This window comes from Natator depressus, chromosome 1, assembly GCF_965152275.1.
Source record: "Natator depressus isolate rNatDep1 chromosome 1, rNatDep2.hap1, whole genome shotgun sequence".
Classification (NCBI taxonomy): domain Eukaryota; kingdom Metazoa; phylum Chordata; order Testudines; family Cheloniidae; genus Natator; species Natator depressus.
The window spans coordinates 155,131,554-155,147,720 of record NC_134234.1 but is presented as its reverse complement, the minus strand read 5'-3'; the positions used below and the strand labels follow the sequence as shown (position 1 = coordinate 155,147,720).

The 16,167-nt window shown below is 44.9% G+C and overlaps 1 long non-coding RNA gene across 1 annotated transcript; it reads right to left on the bottom strand.

Annotated features, from left to right (window-relative positions):
- Window positions 1–1,257: 1,257 nt before the first annotated feature.
- On the bottom strand, window positions 1,258–14,157 carry LOC141997081 (uncharacterized). The gene is made up of 3 exons (XR_012641690.1): window positions 14,074–14,157; window positions 11,590–11,947; window positions 1,258–1,747 (listed from the first exon to the last, which is right to left on the bottom strand). It is a non-coding gene; the product is annotated as an uncharacterized LOC141997081 (long non-coding RNA).
- Window positions 14,158–16,167: the final 2,010 nt, after the last annotated feature.

Genomic DNA, 16,167 nt, shown 5'->3' with positions numbered 1-16,167 from the left:
TTCATGGAACTTTGTGACTTGCTTTCCCCTGCCCTGAAGCGCATGAATACCAAGATGAGAACAGCCCTCACAGTTGAGAAGCGAGTGGCGATAGCCCTGTGGAAGCTTGCAACGCCAGACAGCTACCGGTCAGCTGGGAATCAATTTGGAGTGGGCAAATCTACTGTGGGGGCTGCTGTGATGCAAGTAGCCCACGCAATCAAAGATCTGCTGATATCAAGGGTAGTGACCCTGGGGAATGTGCAGGTCATAGTGGATGGCTTTGCTGCAATGGGATTCCCTAACTGTGGTGGGGCCATAGACAGAACCCATATCCCTATCTTGGCACCGGAGCACCAAGCCAGTGAGTACATAAACCGCAAGGGGTACTTTTCAATAGTGCTGCAAGCTCTGGTGGATCACAAGGGACGTTTCACCAACATCAACGTGGGATGGCCGGGAAAGGTACATGACGCTCGCATCTTCAGGAACTCTGGTCTGTTTCAAAAGCTGCAGGAAAGGACTTTATTCCCAGACCAGAAAATAACTGTTGGGGACGTTGAAATGCCTATATGTATCCTTGGGGACCCAGCCTACCCCTTAATGCCATGGCTCATGAAGCTGTACACAGGCAGCCTGGACAGTAGTCAGGAGCTGTTCAACTACAGGCTGAGCAAGTGCAGAATGGTGGTAGAATGTGCATTTGGACGTTTAAAGGCGCGCTGGCGCAGTTTACTGACTCACTTAGACCTCAGCGAAACCAATATTCCCACTGTTATTACTGCTTGCTGTGTGCTCCACAATATCTGTGAGAGTAAGGGGGAGACATTTATGGCAGGGTGGGAGGTTGAGGCAAATCGCCTGGCTGCTGGTTACGCACAGCCAGACACCAGGGCGGTTAGAAGAGCACAGGAGGGTGCGGCACGCATCAGAGAAGCTTTGAAAACCAGTTTCATGACTGGCCAGGCTACGGTGTGAAAGTTCTGTTTGTTTCTTCTTGATGAAACCCCCCGCACCTTGGTTCACTCTACTTCCCTGTAAGCTAACCACCCTCCCCTCCTCCCTTCGATCATTGCTTGCAGAGGCAATAAAGTCATTGTAGCTTCACATTCATGCATTCTTTATTCATTCATCACACAAATAGGGGGATGACTACCAAGGTTGCCCAGGAGGGGTGGTGGAGGAGGGAAGGAAAATGCCACACAGCACTTTAAAAGTTTACAACTTTAAAATTTATTGAATGCCAGCCTTCTTTTTTTTGGGCAATCCTCTGTGGTGGAGTGGCTGGTTGGCCGGTGGCCCCCCCACCGCGTTCGTGGGCGTCTGGGTGTGGAGGCTATGGAACTTGGGGAGGAGGGCGGTTGGTTACACAGGGGCTGTAGTGGCAGTCTGTGCTCCAGCTGCCTTTGCTGCAGCTCAACCATACACTGGAGCATACTGGTTTGGTCCTCCAGCAGCCTCAGCATTGAATCCTGCCTCCTCTCATCACGCTGCCGCCACATTTGAGCTTCAGCCCTGTCTTCAGCCCGCCACTTACTCTCTTCAGCCCACCACTTACTCTCTTCAGCCCGCCACCTCTCCTCCTGGTCATTTTGTGCTTTCCTGCAGTCTGACATTATTTGCCTCCACGCATTCGTCTGTGCTCTGTCAGTGTGGGAGGACTGCATGAGCTCAGAGAACATTTCATCATGAGTGCATTTTTTTTTCTTTCTAATCTTCACTAGCCTCGGGGAAGGAGAAGATCCTGTGATCATTGAAACACATGCAGCTGGTGGAAAAAAAAAAAGGGACAGCAGTATTCAAAAAGACACATTTTATAAAACAGTGGCTACACTCTTTCAGGGTAAACCTTGCTGTTAACATTACATACATAGCACATGTGCTTTCGTTACAAGGTTGCATTTTGTCTCCCCCCACCGCGTGGCTACCCCCTCAACCCTCCCCCCTCCCTGTGGCTAACAGCAGGGAACATTTCTGTTCAGCCGCAGGCAAACAGCTCAGCAGGAACGGGCTCCTCTGAGTGTCCCCTGAAGAAAAGCACCCTATTTCAACCAGGTGACCATGAATGATATCTCACTCTCCTGAGGATAACACAGAGAGAAAAAGAACGGATGTTGTTTGAACGCCAGCAAACATACACTGCAATGCTTTGTTGTACAATGATTCCCGAGTACGTGTTACTGGCCTGGAGTGGTAAAGTGTCCTACCATGAAGGACGCAATAAGGCTGCCCTTTTGCAAAGGCTTTGGGAGTACATCCAGGAGAGCCGCGAATGCCAGGGCAAAGTAATCCTTTCACATGCTTGCTTTTAAACCATGTATAGTATTTTAAAAGGTACACTCCTTTCTCCACCTGCCGGGTCCAGGAGGCAGCCTTGGGTGGGTTCGGGGGTACTGGCTCCAGGTCCAGGGTGAGAAACAGTTCCTGGCTGTCGGGAAAACCGGTTTCTCCGCTTGCTTGCTGTGAGCTATCTACAACCTCCTCCTCCTCCTCATCATCATCATCTTCTTCTTCATCCCCAAAACCTGCTTCCATGTTGCCTCCATCTCCATTGAAGGAGTCAAACAACACAGCTGGGGTAGTGGTGGCTGAACCCCCTAAAATGGCATGCAGCTCATCATAGAAGCGGCATGTTTGGGGCTCTGACCCGGAGCGGCCGTTCGCCTCTCTGGTTTTCTGGTAGGCTTGCCTCAGCTCCTTAAGTTTCACGCGGCACTGCTTCGGGTCCCTGTTATGGCCTCTGTCCTTCATGCCCTGGGAGATTTTGACAAAGGTTTTGGCATTTCGAAAACTGGAACGGAGTTCTGATAGCACGGATTCCTCTCCCCATACAGCGATCAGATCCCGTACCTCCCGTTCGGTCCATGCTGGAGCTCTTTTGCGATTCTGAGACTCCATCATGGTCACCTCTGCTGATGAGCTCTGCATGGTCACCTGCAGCTTGCCACGCTGGCCAAACAGGAAATGAGATTCAAAAGTTCGCGGTTCTTTTCCTGTCTACCTGGCCAGTGCATCTGAGTTGAGAGTGCTGTCCAGAGCGGTCACAATGGAGCACTCTGGGATAGCTCCCGGAGGCCAATACCGTCAAATTGTGTCCACAGTACCCCAAATTTGACCCGGCAAGGCCGATTTAAGCGCTAATCCACTTGTCAGGGGTGGAGTAAGGAAATCGATTTTAAGAGCCCTTTAAGTCGAAATAAAGGGCTTCATCGTGTGGACGGGTGCAGGTTTACATCGATTTAATGCTGCTAAATTCGACCTAAAGTCCTAGTGTAGACCAGGGCTAAGAAAAACAACCAAATTGTCACCCTGGCCAGATGTAAATCCGGCTCTCTAAAGGTAACAGGCATTGATTTGCCATATCACCCACATGCCCCCTAAAACTTCTAGTATTTTATATACTTGTTAGGGATGGGCAAACCCGGGGAGTTTTTGAACTATTTCAAAGGTTCTAAAAGATCCAACAAGCTACTTCAAATTTCTAAACCTTATGCACAAACATTAATTACACTGTAGGTTATACTTATTAATACACAAATTTTTCACCAGATCCTGTATGTTAACTATACTGTACTTACATTGCAGTTACAATGTATATAAAAAAAACCCTTGAATGTACTTAATAATGCTAATTGAACATTGTGTGTACATTAAATTAGCACTGGGCAGAGAATGATACTGTAATTTCATTTAATGGAGGAATAAGATTGTTCTGCTTTGGAACAAAACCAAAACAATGTGAAATTCTCCATGAAACAGGCATCTGGAAAAAAACTGTTTAGAAAAAAATCAGAGTTTTGTTCTGGTAATTTTGAAGTGAAATTTGGCCTGGCAGGCTGAAGAAGAGCCAGGAGCCTGGAAATCCTGTCTTAGCTAGGAGTCTTGGACCTTGTGAGCCAGCACTTCCAGGGGTTCTAGGTTCCCAGGTCCCCTTCAGCACATCAGGTAGGCTGCCCCAGAGCAAGGGACCCTGAAAACCCTGGGTCCCCAACTCCAGCACTCTGCCAGGCACACAGAGACAGAGACCCTGGAAGCAGTGGGGTTCCTAGTTCAGAGGCAGTAAGCCTGAAGGGCTGACCTGGAGCCCCTGACCCTGAAAGCCCTGATGTTTCCAGAGCCACAGAGTATGAAAGTCTTGGGGGCCCCTGCCCAGGGATAGTCTGTATGGTGCGTTGTCCTGGAGCCACTGATCTTGGAACTCCTTTTCCATTGAAATTGATGGGACCACTCGTGGAGAAGGTTCTACTCAACTTGTGTAAACTTGGCAGAGTCTGACCCAATAGTAGAAATTATAGTTTAAAATGAAAAATATAAATGTGATTCAGTTAGTGTCTCTGAACCCTAACTCTCATTAATGTAGACTTCATATATAGATCTCATACTACAAAATTAACTCAACAATTACAGCTTCACTCAGTCTCTGTTAAAGACACCAGCATTGACTTTTCACCACCTACATATTCACATTAACTTTACTAGTCACATCTACTACAAAACAATGTGCAAGTAGCATTTAATGCTGCAATGAAACTACACTGAAATTGGGTTTTGGGGGGTTTTTTTGTTTTGTTTTTTTTTTGTTACAAGTTAACAATGTGTAATGTTGTGTTTAATACACAGGAATTTTAACAAAAAAGCTATTTTGTGCTCTTCTAGGTAGAAGTGAAAGCAAAAATGTTTTATTGGGTTCAAAATCAGGCAAAACAACCTTGCTCATTCTCACTAATGATTAGGCAGGATTCAGAGGATGAAAAAGTAAGAAGGAATATTGGGTCAGATCCTCAGAAATTCTCTCAATGCAACAACAGGGAAGGTGTTACAATCCTGATGAGTTTCCCCCCTACTGGATACCCATAAATCTTGGTCCCACATGCTCTTGGCTTGCTGGGGCTGGGCAGAGATTAGGCAGTATCTCTCTGGCTCTGGACCTCTAGGCACACACTCCATGTGCTAACCCTGTGTTTGACACCCCTCCTGGTGGTGGGGACATCCATGGTGCAATCTCCCAGTCCTGAGACTAGTGCCAGTTCTCCCAAGCTTCTCCAGTAGCTGCTACAAGCTCTCAGAGTTCAACCAAAGCTGTGAATCCTTTGGTTTACTGTTTCCATCGTCACGGACTGAGACTCTGTGAAGGATTTTCTATAAATACACACATTTTACTCATAGAGTGAGCACAAGAGAAATACAGATCCCCACAAAAATAATAAAGAGCTTAACACAAAAACCTTCCCTCCAGAGTCCTTGCCACTTGGAGAGTCCCTTGGGTTTTGGTCAGTCCTTTCAGGGTCTCAAGACCCTCCATTCCTCCTCCTGCCACCTTGTTCTGGTTGATGACAGAGAGCCATTACGAGCGGACCTGTTTCCCTATCAGATCATCCATTACTTAATTGCCACCTATCTGAAGTCGAGACTGGAAAAACTGGTTTCTTGCAGCTTGTCCACCCTCTTTAGCATATCCACTGTAGTGCCAGGACAAAATCATTCATTGCTAATGATCATTCTGCAATGTTCAAACTGTGTCAACACCTCTTGGAATTCCAGTCTAAAATGGAGGCAAAAAGACAAAAGGGAAGGCAGTACACTCTTACAACCAAAACGGTGCTCACTCAAAAAATGAAGTTTGTAGTTTGATATAGATACATATAGACATATACTAAATTGTCATATAAGGCAAGAGCAGACATCTACAAATCTCTTCTCCAGTCATTAGTTTCTTACTAATACCCAGGGGAAATGCCCAAGTCTACATTGTACCTTCTGTAAGAACACAATTATTGTGAAGATGTCCCATTGTTCATAGAATACAGAAGGATACATTTTAAAAACTATGGATCGGGACGGTGGAAGTATCAATTACAGAAACTAAGCATAGATTTAATCTGCCCTTTATCTAAGGGATGCAATGGACATTATAATGGGGTGGCACAGAAGCTGTGTAAATTGCAGGATGAAAGAATCAACTTTTGAACCTTTGTCCTCTAAGCAGACTCACTACAGAATTTTATTTTCCTTTACATACCATAGAACTTGCACAAAGAAATGTTCACTGGCACAAACAATGGATGCCTCTGCTACCATTGCTAATTATTACTGTGATGTTTGTTGTGTTTTCAAATGAAAATTGACATGGCTGAAGTATTTTCGCACATTTGTCTTCTCGGTGAAAGCAAGCAGATCTTTAGTCTTGATCCGAATTTGTAACTAAGATCATAAAAGTTCATGTTATGATGAATACATACAGTTAAACTCTCCGACAGAGTTCCTGTATTGTACTTGAGAGAAGAGTTTGGCCCATATGCTGTATAGGAATACAGCATATGCTGTATAGGAATGTGGAAAGAAGCACAGACTTGATGTTTCATAGAAGCATGGACAGATTCTAAAGGTAGCTGGCCTCAGCCTGTGGGAGGAAAGATTAGCTCATGCTTAGGCATCAGATAGATTAATTTTATTATATCCTTAGGTTTGAGAGTAACAGCCGTGTTAGTCTGTATTCGCAAAAAGAAAAGGAGTACTTGTGGCACCTTAGAGACTAACCAATTTATTTGAGCATAAGCTTTCGTGAGCTACAGCTCACTTCATCGGATGCATACTGTGGAAAGTATAGAAGATCTTTGTATACACACAAAGCATGAAAAAATGGGTGTTTACCACTACAAAAGGTTTTCTCTCCCCGCACCCCACTCTCCTTACCAGCAGGAGAGTGGGGTGGGGGGAGAGAAAACCTTTTGTAGCGGTAAACACCCATTTTTTCATGCTTTGTGTGTATAAAAAGATCTTCTATACTTTCCACAGTATGCATCCGATGAAGTGAGCTGTAGCTCACGAAAGCTTATGCTCAAATAAATTGGTTAGTCTCTGTCATAAATATAAAGGGAAGGGTAAACCCCTTTAAAATCCCTCCTGGCCAGAGGAAATCTCCTCTCACCTGTAAAGGGTTAAGAAGCTAAAGGTAACCTCGCTGGCACCTGACCAAAATGACCAATGAGGAGACAAGATACTTTCAAAAGCTGGGAGGAGGGAGAGAAACAAAGGGTCTGTGTGTCTGTCTATATTCTGTCTTTGCCGGGGATAGGCCAGGAATGGGGTCTTAGAACTTTTAGTAAGTAATCTAGCTAGGTACGTGTTAGATTATGATTTCTTTAAATGGCTGAGAAAAGAATTGTGCTGAATAGAATAACTATTTCTGTCTGTGTACCTTTTTTGTAACTTAAGGTTTTGCCTAGAGGGGTTCTCTATGTTTTGAATCTAATTACCCTGTAAGGTATCTACCATCCTGATTTTACAGGGGGGATTTCTTATTTCTAATTACTTCTATTTTTATTAAAAGTCTTCTTGTAAGAAAACTGAATGCTTTTTCATTGTTCTCAGGTCCAAGGGTTTGGGTCTGTGGTCACCTATGCAAATTGGTGAGGCTTTTTATCCAACATTTCCCAGGAAAGTGGGGGTGCAAGTGTTGGGAGGATTGTTCATTGTTCTTAGGATCCAAGGGTCTGGGTCTGTAGTCACCTAGGCAAATTGGTGAGGCTTTTTACCAAACCTTGTCCAGAAAGTGGAGTGCAAGGTTTTGGGAAGTATTTTGGGGGGAAAGACGTGTCCAAACAGCTCTTCCCCAGTAACCAGTATTTGTTTGGTGGTGGTAGCGGCCAATCCAAGGACAAAGGGTGGAATATTTTGTACTTTGGGGAAGTTTTGACCTAAGCTGGTAAAGATAAGCTTAGGAGGTTTTTCATGCAGGTCCCCACATCTGTACCCTAGAGTTCAGAGTGGGGGAGGAACCTTGACAGTCTCTAAGGTGCCACAAGTACTCCTTTTCATTATATCCTTAAGCTGACTTATTTCTACAAACCACCCCAGCTCTTTGTTACTCTTTGAATTTGTGCACGCATGTGGTGTGGCTGATTTTCAGAAGTGCATATGATGACAGTCCTGGTGTTTTATAGGGGGATCTCGCTCACAGATTGAAAAAGCAGCTCTGTCTCCCAAGCTGCTTCACACAAACTAATAATGGATTAGTAACTGACTTTAATTAGCTACTAAACAACATCAGAAGGGCCAGTAGAGAACTGAACAGCAGGGTACCACCTTGAGGTCATTTCCCTGCAATGTTATCATCTCTTTCTCTCTCTCTCTCTTGCTCCCCCCCAACCCCCAATTTTCTTTACACTCTGGTGCACAAGCACACACTAGTATGAAAAGTATTTGGGCTACAAAGAGGAAAAAGGGAAACATTTTTTCCCTTGTTTAGAGTTTTAAAAACTCTTTTTGGTTTTAAACCCACCCCTGCTGTGCTAACAAGCTTCAAGTATTATACAAGCAAAATATTATGAAAACATTCTAAAATATAAGAACATTATACTGATAAAACATAAACCAGCCTTTATAAAACTTTAAATAGCAATAATAACAAAAAGGGAGAGAGGGAGCAACTTAGAACAAAAGGAAGAAGGGAGGGTGACGAACAAGAACCTGCAGTAGTCATACTAAAAATACCTTCCGGAGAAAAATACAGCTCCAAACCTGCAAAGACATTCATCCATGTTTGACCTTACACACTGTGGGTATGTTCCCACTGCATCTGGGAGCATGGGTAGACAGACACATGCTAGCTCTGCTTGAGCCAGCACACTAAAAATAGCAGAGTGGCCATGGGGGTGTGGGTGTGGCTTGGACTAGCCTCCCAGGTACGTACCAGAGGATTGGGCAGGTTTGTACTTGGACAGCTAGCTTGAGCTGCCCCACACTGCTATTTTTAGTGTGCTAGCTCGAGAGTGGAACTAGCACATGTCTGTCCACCCCAGCTGCATCTGGGAAGCATGCTTCCAGCTGCAGTGTAGACGTAGCCTGTGAGTAGTCCTGTTGAAATCAGTCAGATTGCTCACAGTGCAGAAAGTTAAGCATGGGTGCAAGTCTTTTTTCATGAATCAGGGTTTATGTTTTAGGTAAGGAAGAGGAGAAGATGGATTTCAGGGGATCCTCTGAGAGCTCTACTCCACACACTAAGCCCTGGTCTACACTAGGACTTTAGGTCGAATTTAGCAGCGTTAAATCGATGTAAACCTGCACCCGTCCACACGATGAAGCCCTTTATTTCGACTTAAAGGGCTCTTAAAATCGATTTCCGTACTCCACCCCTGACAAATGGATTAGCGCTTAAATCGGCCTTGCCGGGTCGAATTTGGGGTACTGTGGACACAATTTGACGGTATTGGCCTCCGGGAGCTATCCCAGAGTGCTCCATTGTGACCGCTCTGGACAGCACTCTCAACTCAGATGCACTGGCCAGGTAGACAGGAAAAGAACCGCGAACTTTTGAATCTCATTTCCTGTTTGGCCAGCGTGGCAAGCTGCAGGTGACCATGCAGAGCTCATCAGCAGAGGTGACCATGATGGAGTCCCAGAATCGCAAAAGAGCTCCAGCATGGACTGAACGGGAGGTATGGGATCTGATCGCTGTATGGGGAGAGGAATCCGTGCTATCAGAACTCCGTTCCAGTTTTCGAAATGCCAAAACCTTTGTCAAAATCTCCCAGGGCATGAAGAACAGAGGCCATAACAGGGACCCGAAGCAGTGCCGCGTGAAACTTAAGGAGCTGAGGCAAGCCTACCAGAAAACCAGAGAGGCGAACGTTTTCTAGACCTTTAATCATTTTTGTTGCTTTCCTCTGGACTTTCATATTTGGGTTACTCACCCATACCGCTGCACATTCATTGCTACTGTTACCTAAATTACAGCTAATGTGGGTCTGCCTACACCCACTAAAATTACACCTTCATTTGTGGTATAGATGTACCCAGAGACTCTTCCTTGATGTATATTTGTCCCCATCACAATATCACCACACACACTTGTTCTTTGCACTGGAGAGTCTCAGGGGTGGCAGAGAGAATTATTGATGATCAGAACTGTTAATACAGTGTAGAGTTGTGGAGAAAATCCTGCACAATGCCCACCCATGCCTGAAAGTAGCAAGCACTGTCATTTCTTAACTTGATTAAGCACTAAAATGTACCAAAAGAGTTCCCCGAGGAAACAGATATTACAGGATAAGATGTCTGCAATGACCTGTAGTCAGTTATGAGTCAGTAGAGTTGAGATCAAGGGTAAGTCCTATACCAGGAATCATTCTAACCTTTGAAGCCAGAATATCCTCCTAGAATGGTGATTCCCCAAGGAACTCTTCTACAGTAGTTAGATTTACTGTTACAAGAACAAACAAGTGCAGCAAAGTCTACAAAGGGCTGCTGTAACCTAGTGACTGTATCAAAACCTTCTGGAAAATGTAAAGATGTCTTGAGCTGTTTATTTTTTTCCAGCTAGGTCAATGGTCATACCCTGGCCACCATGGGATGATTCCTCTCTCTACAGGAAAGATAGTTTACTTTGAGATAGTAGCTGTCATACTCAACACATCAACTTACTTTCAAAAAAGTTGGCCCAATTCTGCAAACACTACCACACATAGGGCTTATAGCCATGATGAGATTCTCTCTGTGCAACATGCTTGTAGGGTGTCTGAAGATGTTCTTGCAAGCTCCAGGAACCACAGGGCTCTCTGGCCACCTGCAGTCATCACATGCTGTCCCATCTTTACGTGCAGTAAGAGGCTCCAAAGCATATTGACAGTCCAGGCATCTGATGCAGCACCTGCTCCTATAGTGCAACTATCTGGGTTTCACAATTCAGTGTTGGGCATTTCCTCTATCGCTTAAAGGGATTGTTCTGAATGGCTCCTGCCCCTTCTGTGTGTCCACAACCAGGATCCCCCACACATAGGAGATGAGGCCATGAGATTTTTGTTGAGTCAGAACCTGGATAATATTTTATGAGGTTTCCTCTTTTGCAATGCTTGGCATGGGAGAGGATGACTAAGCCCACGCAACCTAGAGACAATGTAGATCAGGCACTGGACTAGGAGATCAGAGACCTGGGTTCTATTCCAGACTCTACCACTGCCCTGCGGGGATGACTTTTGTGAGTCATTTCCCCTCTCTGTGCCTTTGTCTGATATGCGGTAGCTCAAACAGAAATTACAGACTTGATGCACGAGCTACTGGGTGAATTTATATGGCCTGTGTTATGTAGAAGGTCAGATGAATTGATAATGGTCCCTTCTGGACTTAAAAATCTAGAACTACAGGGCCAGATTCTTAGCTGGTGTAAAGCAGGGACATTCCACTGATTGCAACAGAGCTAAGATGATTTACCTCAGCAGAGGATTAGGCCCACAGGCTTTTTTTTTTTGCTTTTTTTTTTAAGTAACAATTCAACTCAGCCTCAGCCTTAAATAAAATCCAAGTTCCCTGCTAAAGGCCTTGTGTGGTAGGGCTTCCGAGGCTGGGAAGGACCAAGCTTTGCTCACAAATAGCATGGGCTTTTCCTGTTTCTGTAACTTGGCTTGCAGCTGGCCTTTGGGCGTCACCTTTGCCTATCCACATTCAGATGTCACTTGCGTTCTGAAATAAGGGTCTTTTAGTAAAATCCTATGGGGTGGATCTTTGAACTCCATCTGGACTGCAGCACAATAACAGGGCTGAAGAGAGTTCATCTGTACCTGATTACAAATTAGTTTATACTTTAAGAGCAAGATTGTAGCATTTGCCACAAACCTGAAGCCGTGGGTGATGCAGAGTTGGGAGGTAGAAACCATACGTCAGGTAGGCAAACAGTCCCTGACACTGCTCCGTGCACATGGCAAGCACCAGTATTCAGGCTGATGCAGAATGTCTCCTTTGGCAGGCCAGCCATACTCCACAGGCTGGGGCAGAGGGACTGTAGGGCCAAGGCCCCATCTCCTGCCCACCTTCTTCCAGCAACATTGGTACTTGAGAGGAGCTGGGGTGAGCTGTCCCAGCACACAGGGAGTGCAGGATTACTATTACTGCTACCGTTGAGCAGCCATGTAAGCTTGGGGCCGCTTCTTACTGTCCCCTCCACTGCCAGTCAAGGCCCGCTCACAGTCTGGCCCTAAAAACAATGGTTATTTATGTAACAGTGTTAAGAAAATACATACATCACATTATCTGTGTAACAAAGGGCCTGATTCTGCACTCTTGCTACTGGCCAAACTCCCCCCTGATTTCACTGGGTAATTTCCCTGAGCAAGAGTGCAGGTCAGGCCTGGCCCAGAGCTACTGCTAACTACAAAATTATTTTATTATGCAACACCAGTGGAACAGTTTATTGGAAGCCTAAAACTGTCTTGTTAAATATGATCTCATTATTTGGATTTCAGTTATGCTTTGCTGAAAACCAGAATTTGCTGCAAGAATTCCAGTATCACTTAGATTTTCTGAAAGAAAATGGCTGAGTGATGATCAGAAATCCATGAATTACAGGCTTGACAGCTTTTGACTTAAAACACTTACAAAAATTATCAGTAGGATCTCTTTTAACAGCACTCTGATCCTCTAGAGGACTGTACTGCTAGTCCTACAGTCTCATTACAACAAGAACTGAAAAGAACATACAGTGTTCTCAGGGAATCATCTGGTTAGGTTACGTCTGTGCTTCCAGAGTACTGCGAAGCTTTAGGAAGAGGCTGTTTTGGACTGATAAATACTAGGAAAAGGATTCCAATTACAGCCTGTCTGCTTCATTTTTATTTTTATAAAGGCATACACAAAACCTGTGACCAGGCTGCAAGGAGTTCTCCTTTTTAAAAAAAAATCTGGCATTCATGTCTAGCTTTTCTCCAGGTCTATTTTAACCCAAGGCCTCAGCAGCAGCTCCTTCAGGAGCTAAGACTTGGCTGATGAGAGTGAAGTCAGTTCTGGCCCTCAGCAGGTGCCTGCGTAATTTTCTCCTGCCAGTTACGTCAGTAAGGCCCTGCAAAGGCAGGGCTCTTGAATCATTCAGGCTACATTAGCAATGCGGGTTTTTAAAAACCTTTATCTTGCTGTTCATTGCAATGAGCACCAAAAAGAAAAAGGTGCTTGCCGATAAAACCCAATACTGTAATACACTGAAAAATAGGACAATGGTATTACTGAAACATGGAACATTTTTGAATAGACCTGATTTGGGAGGCAAAATGGAAATTGAAACAAAGAAGAAAACCCCAGTCTAGAAGGACTGTCGCGTCTCTCACAGTGCTTGTTATTTGTTTGAAAAGGAAGGATGCATTTTTCTAGTTCTAGGGGGCAGAAAGACAAGACAGAAAAATTTATTTTGGTTGATTATTTAGCAGCCAAATAGTTTACAGCAATGGATTTTGCAAGACTGATTCATGGGAAGTCCCAGAGCTCATCATTTACAGATGGTGCAAGAGCTTTGTGGGGCACAGACATGGAAACTTTGTCCATGTTTTTAGGGTTATGCTTGTTTTATTTAGATAAAAAGAGAAACGGGGACAGGATTTGAACAGGGAAGGCAGAGTGGCCTACAGCATGAGAGTGGAATTCAGGAGGCCTGGGCTCTATTCCCAGCTCTGCTACTGCTGCATGAGCCTGGGCAAGTCACTGTGCCTCAGTTTCCCCATAAGTAAAATGGGGATAGTGATACTGAAATCCTTTGCAAAGTGCTTTGAGATCTACTGGTGAAAAGCACTTATAAGACCTACGTATTATTTTATTGTAAATGTCCTGATCTGTCCCAGCAAACTATAAAGTAATTTAATTGTTCCATTTTCTTTCATTGTTGGTCACTTTCCCCATGCACAGCCATCTGTCTCCCAGTCAAAAGCCCCCATCACATGCAGGATGAAGCTAGGACTCCACTCAGGCACATCTGTGGTGGTCTCTAATGTGGAATTTTCCCATTTAATTCCTGTGGTTGCCAAGTCCTGTGCATGAGACGTGGATGTGGCGTGCCCAAGACACCAGACAATCCACTGGGAAGGGCTGCAGTGGGGCCCAGCACAGATTTATTTAGAGCCATTTCTACAGACTCATCAACATCTTATCTGGATGCCAGATCCAGCTGAGCTCCAAGTTTAAGACCGGGAGAACGTTGCAATGGGCAGGGCAAGAAAGAGTCAAGGTCCTAAGGAGGCGGGGCTAGTGGGGTAGGGGAAAGGTGAGAGCAGACACACCCACAAGTGACCAGTGCTCTCAACCTGATCCTACTTCTCTATTACCAAAATTGTTACTCACCCACCAACTCCAAGCGGCACAATCAGAATTCCTCTCCCTGCTGTCCCAGCTCTACTTCTCTCACAAGCCTCAGACTGCCTACCCCACTTCCCCAAATCCTCCCCCCGGCACCCTCATGAGAAGAGGGTAATGGATTGGGAGGCACTTCACTGCCAAAGTCTCCTGCGCTCCCTAGTGACAAAGCTCCTGCCAGCTGTCAAAACACCCCCAACTTGAGCCACTCTCAGCAGCCACACTCTGCTCTCCCAGTCCTCTCACTCCCATGCAAACACTCCCTGTGAACCCAACAAATTCTACAAAGCTTCCCATCCAGGATGTTTCAGATACTTGTTTTGTAAGGGGCGGGGGGGGGGGGGGGGCGAGGAATAACACAATCAGAACACTAGGTGGAGAGAGTTGCCATGTACCCAGCTGTAGTTCCATGTAAAGTCCAATTTGATTTAATAGACTTATACTGTTTGATTCTGTGCCACTGCTGGTCATCTGATTCTGAGCCTGGTAATAAACCTGATTGTAGCTAGAAATAATTGACTGCACTGGATTTTCTCAGTGCATCAAGTAACTATAGACACTCCCTGCCAATTAGGGCAAGGGCACACCAGACTAGAGATTTTAAGTGATGTTTGGCCAATAGTGGTTGGAAGACATAGGTTATTCTGCAGGAATGCCTTCAACGAGAGCTCAATGCAACATCTTGAGTGCTCGTGTTTTGCACAATGGATACCATAATCGCTAGGGAACGGCGTTTCAAAAATAACCCGTCACATTCTCTAGTTCTCATTGAAACAGATGTAAAAGTTAATATCTGTGAACCCCACGCTCAGAGCTGCCTCCTGAATGATGTCACTCCCACTGAAAGTCTTTAGGAGCAGGGGATCTGAACACCTTGCAGAACTGAACCCCATATTAGGAAGATTGATTCCATATATACCTTACGTTATGGTGCTGAGGATACGTTATCTGAATGAGAGTTCTCCTTTTGGGTTATTAAAGAAAGACTGTTGGTGAGGCTGTACAGTGTTATGACCTTTCTATTGTATTTCAGCTTTGCTGCTTTATGCAAGTGACAGCCAGGCTGTGGTATGTGTCAGAACTGCAGGGAAAGAAAACAGTGTGGGAGGGGATTGGAGGGGATGGGAAGAAGTGAAACAAAGCAGAAGAAAAGAAACTTCATGCTAGAAAGGTTAAGAAATATTTGCTGTCTCCATTATACCCTACATCTTAGCCTCTCTGCACACTACAAATATATTCACAAACCGAACAGCCACACACCAGACCCAAATGCTATTCTCAGGGCTGGATGTTTACTAGAGCTACTCGTTCAGACTTAAGAGCAATGGAGTAAGTAAACAGCTTGATTGGCAACCATGAAGCTAGGTCTGTACAAACAGCTGCACAACAGACCCATAATTTCAAAACCTATTGCATAAAACTGAGCCACAAATAGGAATTTTAAAAAATTATTTTCTTCTCTATTTCGCCTTTGTGTCCCACACCTCTCCCCTGCCCTTCCTGCCCAACAAGAGCACCGACACCTTCTCCCCACTCCACAGAGTAGCCAGGACTTCAAACTGCAGATGTTGGTGCCACTCCACTCATTATCCAGCAGAGTGTATTACAAAACTGGAATAACCTCGCCATTATGCTCAGCCTTTGCTAAACCAGTGAGTGAGAGTTGCACAGATTAGCAGTTCAGTACCCAATGAGCTCTACTGAGTGAGTTCCAGGAGTCATACAGCCTTATTTGTCTTTATAACAGTGATGCCTATAGATAATCCACTCCTCTTCTGTGTGCTAAAATGTCCACAGGGAGAATAAATAAAGTGAACTCACGGGGGACTCAGATTGCATTCTGTACTGGATACGCACAGAAAATGCCACACCAGAACAGACCTACATAGTCTCGTATCCATCCTCTAACAATAGCCAGTTCCAGGAACATCAGAAGAAGGCACAAAACCCATCATGATGTGATAGCAGAGGTACGTAATACACATGCTTTTGGGACGCATTATGCTACCTAGACTGCCATTCTATAACAGATTACAGGTGTAACAGCCCAGGTGATTTACCACAGTCAAAAAGCATGTGACA